The sequence below is a fragment of the Sapajus apella genome, unplaced genomic scaffold, assembly GCF_009761245.1.
Source record: "Sapajus apella isolate SASKATOON/1434 unplaced genomic scaffold, GSC_monkey_1.0 scaffold146, whole genome shotgun sequence".
Classification (NCBI taxonomy): domain Eukaryota; kingdom Metazoa; phylum Chordata; class Mammalia; order Primates; family Cebidae; genus Sapajus; species Sapajus apella.
In genome coordinates, this window is record NW_022437086.1 from 47,611 (window position 1) to 57,420 (window position 9,810).

Below are 9,810 nucleotides of genomic sequence, written 5' to 3' on the forward strand. Positions count from 1 at the left end.
GCCATCTAAACAGAATGACATACTCAATGTCATACTCAATGTCATACACAATGACATATACACACTTTGCCAATAATACATGCAAATGGAAAACAAGCACATAAAAAGATGATCAATATCATTATCATTATGGCCATCTAAACTGAAACCATGATGTAATCCCTCACACACACTAGAAAGGCTATAATCCAAGAAATGTAAATTAAGAAGTGTTGGCAAGGTCAGAGAGAAATCACAACCCTTAAATACTGTGAGGGGAACAGAAATGGTGCAGCCTGTGTTTAACATAGTTTGGCAATTCCTCAAAAACTTAAAAACTGCCTGGGCATATCAGTTGATGCCTGTAATCCCAGCACATGGGGAAGCTGAGGCAGGTGCATCACGTGAGTCCAAGAGTTCAAGACCAGCAAGGACGGCATGACAAAACCCCCTCTGTACTGGAAATACAAAAATTAGCCAGTTCATGGTGTCACACACCTATAGTCCCAGCTACTTGGGAGGCTGAAACGGGAGGAGTGCTTGAACCCACAATGTGGGGGTCACAGTAAGCCAAGATCACAACCCTGGACTCCAGCTTTGGTGACAGCACAGGCCACTTTCTCAAAAAAGAAGGGGTGGGCATGGTGGTTCACACCCATAATCACAGCACTTTGGGAAGCCGAGACAGGCAGATCCCTTGAGGTTAGGAGTTTAACAGCAGCTTGGCCAATATGGCAAAACCCTGTCTCTACTAAAAATAAGAAAATTACCCGGGCCTGCTAGCATGCACTTGGAATCCTAGCTACTTGGGAGGCTGAGGCAAGAGAACTGCTTGAACCCAGCAGGTGGAGGCTGCAGTAAGCAGATGTCGAGCCACTGCACTCCACCCTGGCTGAAACAGCAAGATTCCATCTGAAAAAGATAAAAAGAAAGAAACCCCAAATGCCTGGGAGTGGCAGGGTGCAGTGGCTCACGCCTGTAATCCCAGCAATTTGGGAGGCTGAGGCAAGCAGATCACCTGACATTAGCAGTTTGAGACCAGCCTGACCAACATGAAGAACACCTGTCTCTATGGAAAATACAAAAATTAGCCGGGCATAGTGGCATGTACCTGTGATCCCAGCTCTTCAGCTGGCTGAGGTAGGAAATCACTTCAACCCGGGAGGTGAAAGTCTCAGTGAGCCAAGTTGGTGATACTGCACTCCAGCCTGGGCGACACAGAAAGACTCCATCTCAAAAAAAAACTTCAAATAATTTCACACTAAAATAGTTATACTAAAAACCAAAAAAAAAAGAGTTGACAAAGATGTGCAGAAACTTGAACCCATAAACATTGCTTCTGACAGTATTAAACGGTCCAGCCTATGTGTAAAATCATTTGGTGTTTCTTCAAACAGTTGCAAATAGATTTGCCATATGACTCAATGATTCCATTCCTCGGCATCTACCCCAAAGAACTGAAGACAGGTGTTCAAACAAAAACTTGTATGATCTTTAAATGTGTCAAGGTGACAAATATGCAGGAAAGTCTGGGAAACAGTGCCGGGAAAAGAAAACCAGATCAGAAAAATGGAAAAACACATCATACTCCTAGGTGGTGCAGAAGGAAAAAGTGAAATGAGTTTGCAGACTGAATTATCATGTAGGAACCATGCTGATTTCCTGATCTAGGGGTTATGTGGTGGTTACCTGGGAGAGTGTAATTTGGGTAAAATATACTGAAGTATTTTCTGGGACATTGTAAACCTGGTACAGCAACAAGTGCTGCAAAATCTAAGAGAAGAACCGGGTTACGCTTTGTATTGCTATTGGAAGATTCCTAGAAGTATGACATTATTGGAAAGTAAACTACTTTTTAAAACAACCATATCAATAGCATGCCAGAAAAGTAAAGACCTCATCAAAATCCATTATAGAGGCTATAGTTCAACCAAAGCTGTGAAATCCTTATAAAAGTCTCAATGTCAACAGAGACTTAGTAGACATTATTGTATTTACTAGTATTAGAAGCTACTTGGGCCGGGCGCGGTGGCTCACGCCTGTAATCCCAGCACTTTGGGAGGCCGAGGCGGGTGGATCACGAGGTCAAGAGATCGAGACCATCCTGGTCCACATGGTGAAACCCCGTCTCTACTAAAAATACAAAAAATTAGCTGGGCATGGTGGCACGTGCCTATAATCCCAGCTACTCAGGAGGCTGAGACAGGAGAATTGCCTGAACCCAGGAGGCAGAGGTTGCGGTGAGTCGAGATCGCGCCATTGCACTCCAGCCTGGGTAACAAGAGCGAAACTCTGTCTCAAAAAAAAAAAAAAAGAAGCTACTGTGTGGATATATTAGTGTTACGGCATGATGTGGATATTAGTGTTAGGGCATGGTGTGAGTATTATATTGGTGTTAGGGCATGGTGTGATTACTATATTAGAGACCACTGTGAGAGTACTTATTAACAGCCACTGTTTCTTGGACACTGAAGTCAAAACAGCGGATTTGAGGGTTTTGCTTTCCTAGCTGAATTCCTTCCTCTGCTGAGTACTCTCTAAAGACTCTCTCCTCTGCACTCAGGGCTTTGGACAGGAATTTTGTTACTCACCAATGAACAACACCAAGTTGACATGACCTTCATGCTGCACTGAGGAAGATAAAGCTCCTTGCTGCTTCTGGCACCTCAGAGGGAAGTTGGTCAGGGGTGGGTTCATGCACCCTCTGGTGACGCCAGAGCGCAGCACAGAAACTCTCATTCAGTTTCTAGGTGGACGTGCAACCTCGCCTGGCTGTCTTGAAATACCTATAAAATTCAATATTGAGTTGACTCAATGTAATTATTTTACAAATTCAAGCCAAAATGAAGCCCACTGTAGCCATTCCTTCCCAAAGACGGTGATGGAAGACTTTGGAAGCCATGTAGAATTAAATGAATATATACACAAATTAAGAAAAACAAAATCCTACTCAAAATAGTCCAGGGACTGTAATTTTAAATGCAAAACTGTATTATACAAAGTCTAAAAGAAAATCTATATGACATTGAGTTCGATGTTGAGTTGTAACACAAAACATCAAATGCCAATTCATGAAAATATTGATAACACAGACTTTATAAAACTAAGTATTCTACTGTGCAAAACTGTATTCAGAGAACAAAAAGACAAGAGAGATGTGAAAAGATATTTACAAAATACATACGTGATTTTAAAACTGGGTAAATATCTGAACAGATACCTAACCAAAGCAAATATACAGATAGTAGGCTGGGCATGGTGGCTCATGCCTGTCATCCCAGAATTTTTGAAGGCTTAGATGGGTCAATAATCTGAGGTCAGGAGTTCCAGACCAGCCTGGCCAACATGGCGAAACCCCGTCTCTATGAAAAATACAAAAAATTAGCCAAGCATGCTGGTGGGCACCTGTAATCCCAGCTACATGGGAGGCTGAAGCAGGAGAATCGCTTAAACATGGAGGTAGAGGGTGCAATGAGCCAGAATCATGCCATTGCACTCCAACCTGGTTACAGCACAAGACTCCATCTCAAAAAAAGAACTGTTAATAACATATCTGATACATGTTGATATATTAATACGAGGGGGAACTAGTTTGGGTCTACACAGGAAATCCACATTTTCCTCCTAATTTCAGTGTGAATCTAAAACTAATTTAAAATAAAACCTTTATTTAAAAACTGTAAATTTTTTCAAATATCTGCTTACTTATTTGTACTTATAATAAGTAGTAATTGACACTAACTACGCCTACTTTTCAAAACAAGGGCATTCATGATGCTGCAAAGTAATTGATGCAAGCATATACAATTTCAATGAAATGCCTCTTTTACAAGATTTATGTTAAAATAAGACATCCATGGAAACATATTTATCATATCTTTTTTCTTGTGGTGTGGTTCACTCTCTAGGAAATCTGTTCACCTTAGAACCAAGGAAAGAATTCAGATTTTGGGGGCTATTTCAATTTACTGCAGGATGTTTTCAAAAGTATAACTTTAAAAAAATTAAAATGGCAATTGATTGTGACTGAATCACTTATTATAATGAATGCTTGTCTTTGTTTTGTTTCCCAGCATTCCTTTTAGCTACAATACAACAAAAGCAAATATTTGCCATTGGAAAAAATATTCAAAGGAAGACTGTTAAGGGAATTTGTGACCACAATTATTCAATGTTTAATGATGGTGCTTTCTAATACTGAAAAATTTAAAGGGATAGTCAGATTTATTCCTCCAAAGATGCTTTGAAGAAATCAATGAAACTAGAGAAACAAAAGTGGCAGGACAACCAATGTGACTTTAGATGTCACTGTGTCTTGTGAGAAAAAGTAATTTACCTTTACAGGATCACTAAGAATTACTGGAAGCCCAGACTCTGGAATGTATCTGAATTTAGTTGTCAGTATCACTAGCAACGAATGTGATAAAAAGGGATCTGTGTTTTATTTGTGTAATACAATACCAATGCAGTATTTAACGCTCCAAGGAAAACAACTTATACCTGAAATACTGTTGACAATATCAGAATCAAAATAAGCTTCCTAACCAGGCACGGTGGCTCACACCTGTAATCCCAACATTTTGAGAGGCCAAAGCGGGCGGATCACCTGAGGTTGGGAGCTCAAGACCCGCCTGACAAACATGGAGAAACCCCATCTCTACTAAAAATACAAAAATGACCCAGGCTTGGTGGTGCATGCCTGTAATCCCAGCTACTGGGGAGGATGCAGCAAGACAATCGCTTCAACCAGGGAGGAGGCGGGTGTAGTGGGCCAAGATCACACCATTCCTCTGCCCTACTGTATATGTAAAAATGCAAATTCACTGAACCAGACTAAATTGTATTCAGTGGAAGGCTGATTCAAAAATTCCAAAGAATGCAACTTTTGTTTTATCTACTTCCGACCTAGAACCACCCCTCACCCCACCTTCCTACTTCTAATTTTTCCACCTCACTGAACCAAATGACTTTACATCTTACACATATTGATTGGTGTCTCATGTCCCTCTAAAATATATAAAAACAAGCTCTACCCTCACCATCTTGGACCCATTTTGTCGTGACCTCCGAGGCTATGGCATGGGCATGTCCTTAACCTTGGCAAAATAAGCTTTCTGCTTGACTGACCCTGACTCAGATATTTTAGGATCACAATTCAGAATCACCATGGTGTGACATTTGACTACAGCATTGAGTACAGAGATGAGCTATACAGGTATGTAGCCTGAAAGCAAGAACCTATACCATGTCACTGAAGTGTGAAGTGGGCTACACCATCCAGGTTTTATAAGAACACACGATGGTGTTTGCACAAAGATGAAATCACTAAGGACACATTTCTCAGAAAGTATCCACATTGTCAGGAGATGCTTGAGTGTATTTTAAATGGTTAAAGCCCAGGAAAAGACAAAGCAGCTGAACTCCTGTTATGGTTTAATAACAAAGTTTAATAGAGTTAATATATTTCATCTACACTAAGATGCTAATAATTAACAAACATTATTTTATGCAACATCACAAATAGGTTGCCAATTAAACCGACTTTCTGAATGACAACAAAAATGTAAACTTACTTCTATTAATGCCAGGAAAGTAAAATAAAAATGAATTATGCTTTTGACACGTTAAAGGAGAAAAGGAGGAAGCCGTCAGCCTGAGGTCTTGCCTAAGCAAACGGAAACCGAACTTCGAGGTATGTAAACTGACTTAAAAACATTAACAAACCAACCAGTCAATGACAGAAAGCCCAGCTGCCAGTTGGCTATATGACTATTGACGCTGAGGGAACCATCCCCACAACCAGCGGTCACCCAGCTGGAGCCAATGAGAAACCTCACTTCGCTGCCACCACTAAAAGCTCGAAGCCCAAGTCCTGTTTTCCATTCCTGTGCTTCAGGCATGATTCATGAATCATTCCTTTGCTCAAACTGTTTAAATTTATTTGGCCTAAAATTCTTCTAACCCCTATATCCTAACCCCTAACTGGATACCGGTAACTCTAACCCTATCCCCTCGCCCTAATCCTCACCCTAAACCGTAACCATACGTTAGTTTCTGCGTTTGCACGGATATGTCAGTGTTGATTATTCAAACTGCTGTACTGGCAAGGCCGCGTGAGCTGTGCGGATTTTATAGTAACATTTTTGGGCTGAGGCCTTGCATTAGCATTAGGTGTTTTCTCCCTGAGCACCAGGGTTATCGTATTCGAACTTCAGAGGTCATATCTGCCTTAGGAACGCTCCATTTGTCTCCTGAGGCTGCGGTGTGCACCTCACACTGCAGCCGCCTGGCCTTGGCGGCGAGAACCCAGGTGCGCAGGATTCAGAGGGGCTTTTCGTGTCTGGTTTCCCACACAGAGCTCTTCTTACTAGTCTCTGACCCTAAGCGGTCAGGAATGCAAACAGGGAGGATTTTACTCACCGCGGGCACGGCCCAGAGTTGTCCCAAACCGAGGCTGTGCCTGCTACGTCCGTGCCGTGGAGAACGCAGCTCCACCGTCGCGGTGCCCCACAGGTCTGTACTGATGAGAATGCAGCTCCACAGACCGCCGTGACGCGCTGGGCGCCGGCGCCGTGACGCCAACTGAAAAGGCAGGCTCGGGCGCCCCCTGCTGGTGGCCAGGCAGTGCGGGGCCCTCTTGCTCATGGTCCTGTGCCCGCAACCCCAATAGCAGCTAGAGCCACTGCAAGGCCCTCTTGCAGTAAGAATCCCACCCCAGAGTCTGTGCAGAGGAGGACGCAGCTCCACCCTCACCATGTCCCCCAGTTCTATACAGAGAAGAACGTAACTCTGCAGACCGCTGTGACTCCATGCACCGCGGTGGTGTGACATGATGCACGCCGGTGGCAGAGCCTCAGGAATCTGACAGGCGGGCGTGGGCGCCCCCTGCTGGGGGCCTGCACTGCAGGGCCCTCTTGCTCACAATGCTGTCCCCGCACCCGCTTCTGGCAGCTAGGGTCACTGCAGGGCCCTCTTACAGTGTGGTGACCGGCATCACCTGCTGGCAGCTGGAGCACTGCAGGGCCCTCTTGCTCACAGTGTAGTGGCAATATGCCCACTGCTGGCAACCAGGGCAGTGCTACATCCTCTTGCTCACAGTGTGGTGCCTGTGCTGCTGGGCACTCTTACTCGCGGTGTAGTGGGGGCACACCCCCTGCTGGCTGCTGGGGGCACTGCAAGACCCTCTTGCCCATAGTGTCCTGGCAGCACTCCCGTGATGGGAACTAGAGCACTGCAGGGTGCTCTTGCTCATGGTGTGGTATCCACTGTAGGACCCTCTGGTTCACAGTGTAGTGGTGGCATTACCCCTGCTAGCAGCTAGGGACACTGCAGGACCCTCTTGCTCAGTGTTGTGGCAGCACGTCCCCTGCTGGCAGCTAGGACACCGCAGGGTCCTCTTGTTCCCAGTGTGATGGCTGGCACCCCCTACTGGCCTCCTTCTGCAGCACTTAAAGTCAGAAAGCCAGTTATTCAGCACCCACAGTTCTGGAAATTCAAACTGAAATGGAGCTATTACTGGAAAGAGCTGCTGTCCTAGTTCTTGTCTAACTTGGAAGAAAGATTTTCACCAAGAGGCAGTACAAAGATGACAGATAACTTTATCGAAAATACAGTGTAAAGAGCTTATTATAGAAAATATAGGTAGGCCTCAAGGGAGGAGCAGGCTGATTGTGCAGAAAAACAGCCCGAGTCCTGTGCAGGGAATTTTATTTTGTATTTCTTCACATTCCTGCCTCTGTCTCAAGTCTCCACCTGTTTTGTCTGGTTTTTCTGCTCCTACCTTAGGTCCCCAACTTGCCCCTCTTTGGCTTGTGGGGCCTCCTCACTGTTGGTTAAGGCACATGTGTGGTGATCAATCCAAATCCACTGTTGGGGCTGGCTTCTTCCCACCTTCCAGGAAGGCCCTGCAGCGGTCACATCTGTACCTCCTTTGCCTGCCTATCTATTTTGGATGTCCTTCTCTGCCCTAATCTGTACTTATGGTGCTACATTTCTCTTAAAAATGTTCCCTTTGTCCCTCTTATCAGCATGTAGCTAGCAATTTTCTGACATTTTACCTGTAGAGTGAATGATGATTGGGGCATCCTAAGAGGACTTCTAGGGTGTTTCTTTCCACATAGGTACCTGTTCTTCCTCCTACCCACAACTGACAAGTACCCATCGACTCCAGCAGTAGAGATGCTACTAATATATAAATTGTTGAAGGTCCCTCCAGGTGAGCCTTCCCATCATGTTCATGTCTAGCTATCTACCGACTCTGACAGAGCCCACTATCCTGTGTCTTTCCCAAAATAAGTGAAGGAACAATTCATTGGAAACCATAGGAAATGAAATGAATGTAGATGAAAACTTTGCAACTTATACAAATAATCACACAAAATCATCCTTACACTAAAAAATGCAAAACTATACAATTCCTAGAAGAAAACATAGAATAAAAGTTATGTGCCCTTGGGTTCAGTAATGAATTTCTAACAAACAACACAAACTGTCAATACACACCAAAGAAAGAATTAGGTGGATTTTTTTTTTCCTCATTTCAAGTTTTAATCAAAGCTTGTATATAAGGGTACTTTATTCCTGCATCTTCTCAATTGTTTCTTCCTTGTATTTGCCCTTTTCCTTTCCCACTTGGCGAGATTTGGCTTTCCGTTCAAGGATATTTTTGTGGTCTTTGTCCAGTTTTAGCCTAGTGATAACCACCTTGCTGGGGTGAATGCCTACATGGACAGTTGTGCCATTAGCCTTTTCCCGCTGCACCCGTTCAATGTAGATTACGTATTTCTTCCTGTAAACCTGGACTACTTTGCCAATCTGCGACCTTTATAGTGTCCTCGTACAACCTGAACTTCATCATCCTTTCGGATGGGCATGGATCGCACGTTGTACTTCTGTCTCAGCTCTTTGGAAAGAGGGGAGGACATAATCTTCCTGCTAATGTGGGAAGGTGCATTGAAATGCATTTTGTGATTCTTGCTTCGGTCAGAAGTCACAAAGAGATTGAACTTCATTTTGGCAGCTCCTGCTTAGGTCTTTAGGTGGATTTTTTTTAATATGAAAAGTGTATACTATGGAAAAGATCTTGTTAAGGTAGTAAAAAGACAAGCCACATATTGAGAGAAACTATTTGCAAAATGCAGATCTGAGAAAGAATTTGTATTCAATATACAAAAATATCTTAAAACTAAGTAAAGCAGCCCAATTAAAGATGTACACAAATCTGAACAGACATCTCACCAAAGATTTAAGAGAAACTAGCCCTTTCAAAAGACTCCACCACAGATATCAACCATCTGCCTGAAGCTGCCTTTCCTTTCTTGCCTAATAAGAGACCTCTCATGACAGAGAGGGTCTGAACAGTATATAGAGGATACACAGAGCAAGTTTTCATATCCTCTGCTTCACCTTTTGATGTCAGAGGGCTGAAAACTTCACCCTTTACCCTGGCATCATACTAACACTGCCAGTTTTTGTACATGGGACCTGTGAAGGAGTAAGAAACTCAACTGAGGCGGGCAGATCACGAGGTCAAGAGATCGAGACCATCCTGGCCAACATGGTGAAATCCCGTCTCTACTAAAAATACAAAAAAATTAGCTGGGCATGGTGGCGCGTGCCTGTGGTCCCAGCTACTTGGGAGGCTGAGGCAGAATTGCTTGAACCCAGGAGGCGGAGGTTGCAGTGAGCCAAGGTTGCGCCACTGCACTCCAGCCTGGCACCTGGTGACAGAGTGAGACTCTGTCTCAAAAAAAAAAAAAAAGAAACTCAACTGCAATTGCATGCATTTCTCCTATCATAAATAATCATGACTCCTCCTAGAGCTTGTTAAAT

General features: G+C 43.8%; 1 pseudogene; it reads right to left on the reverse strand.

Moving 5' to 3' along the window:
• Positions 1 to 8,538: 8,538 nt before the first annotated feature.
• LOC116540891 lies at positions 8,539 to 9,005 on the reverse strand (annotated as a pseudogene).
• Between the last annotated feature and the right edge of the window lie 805 nt (positions 9,006 to 9,810).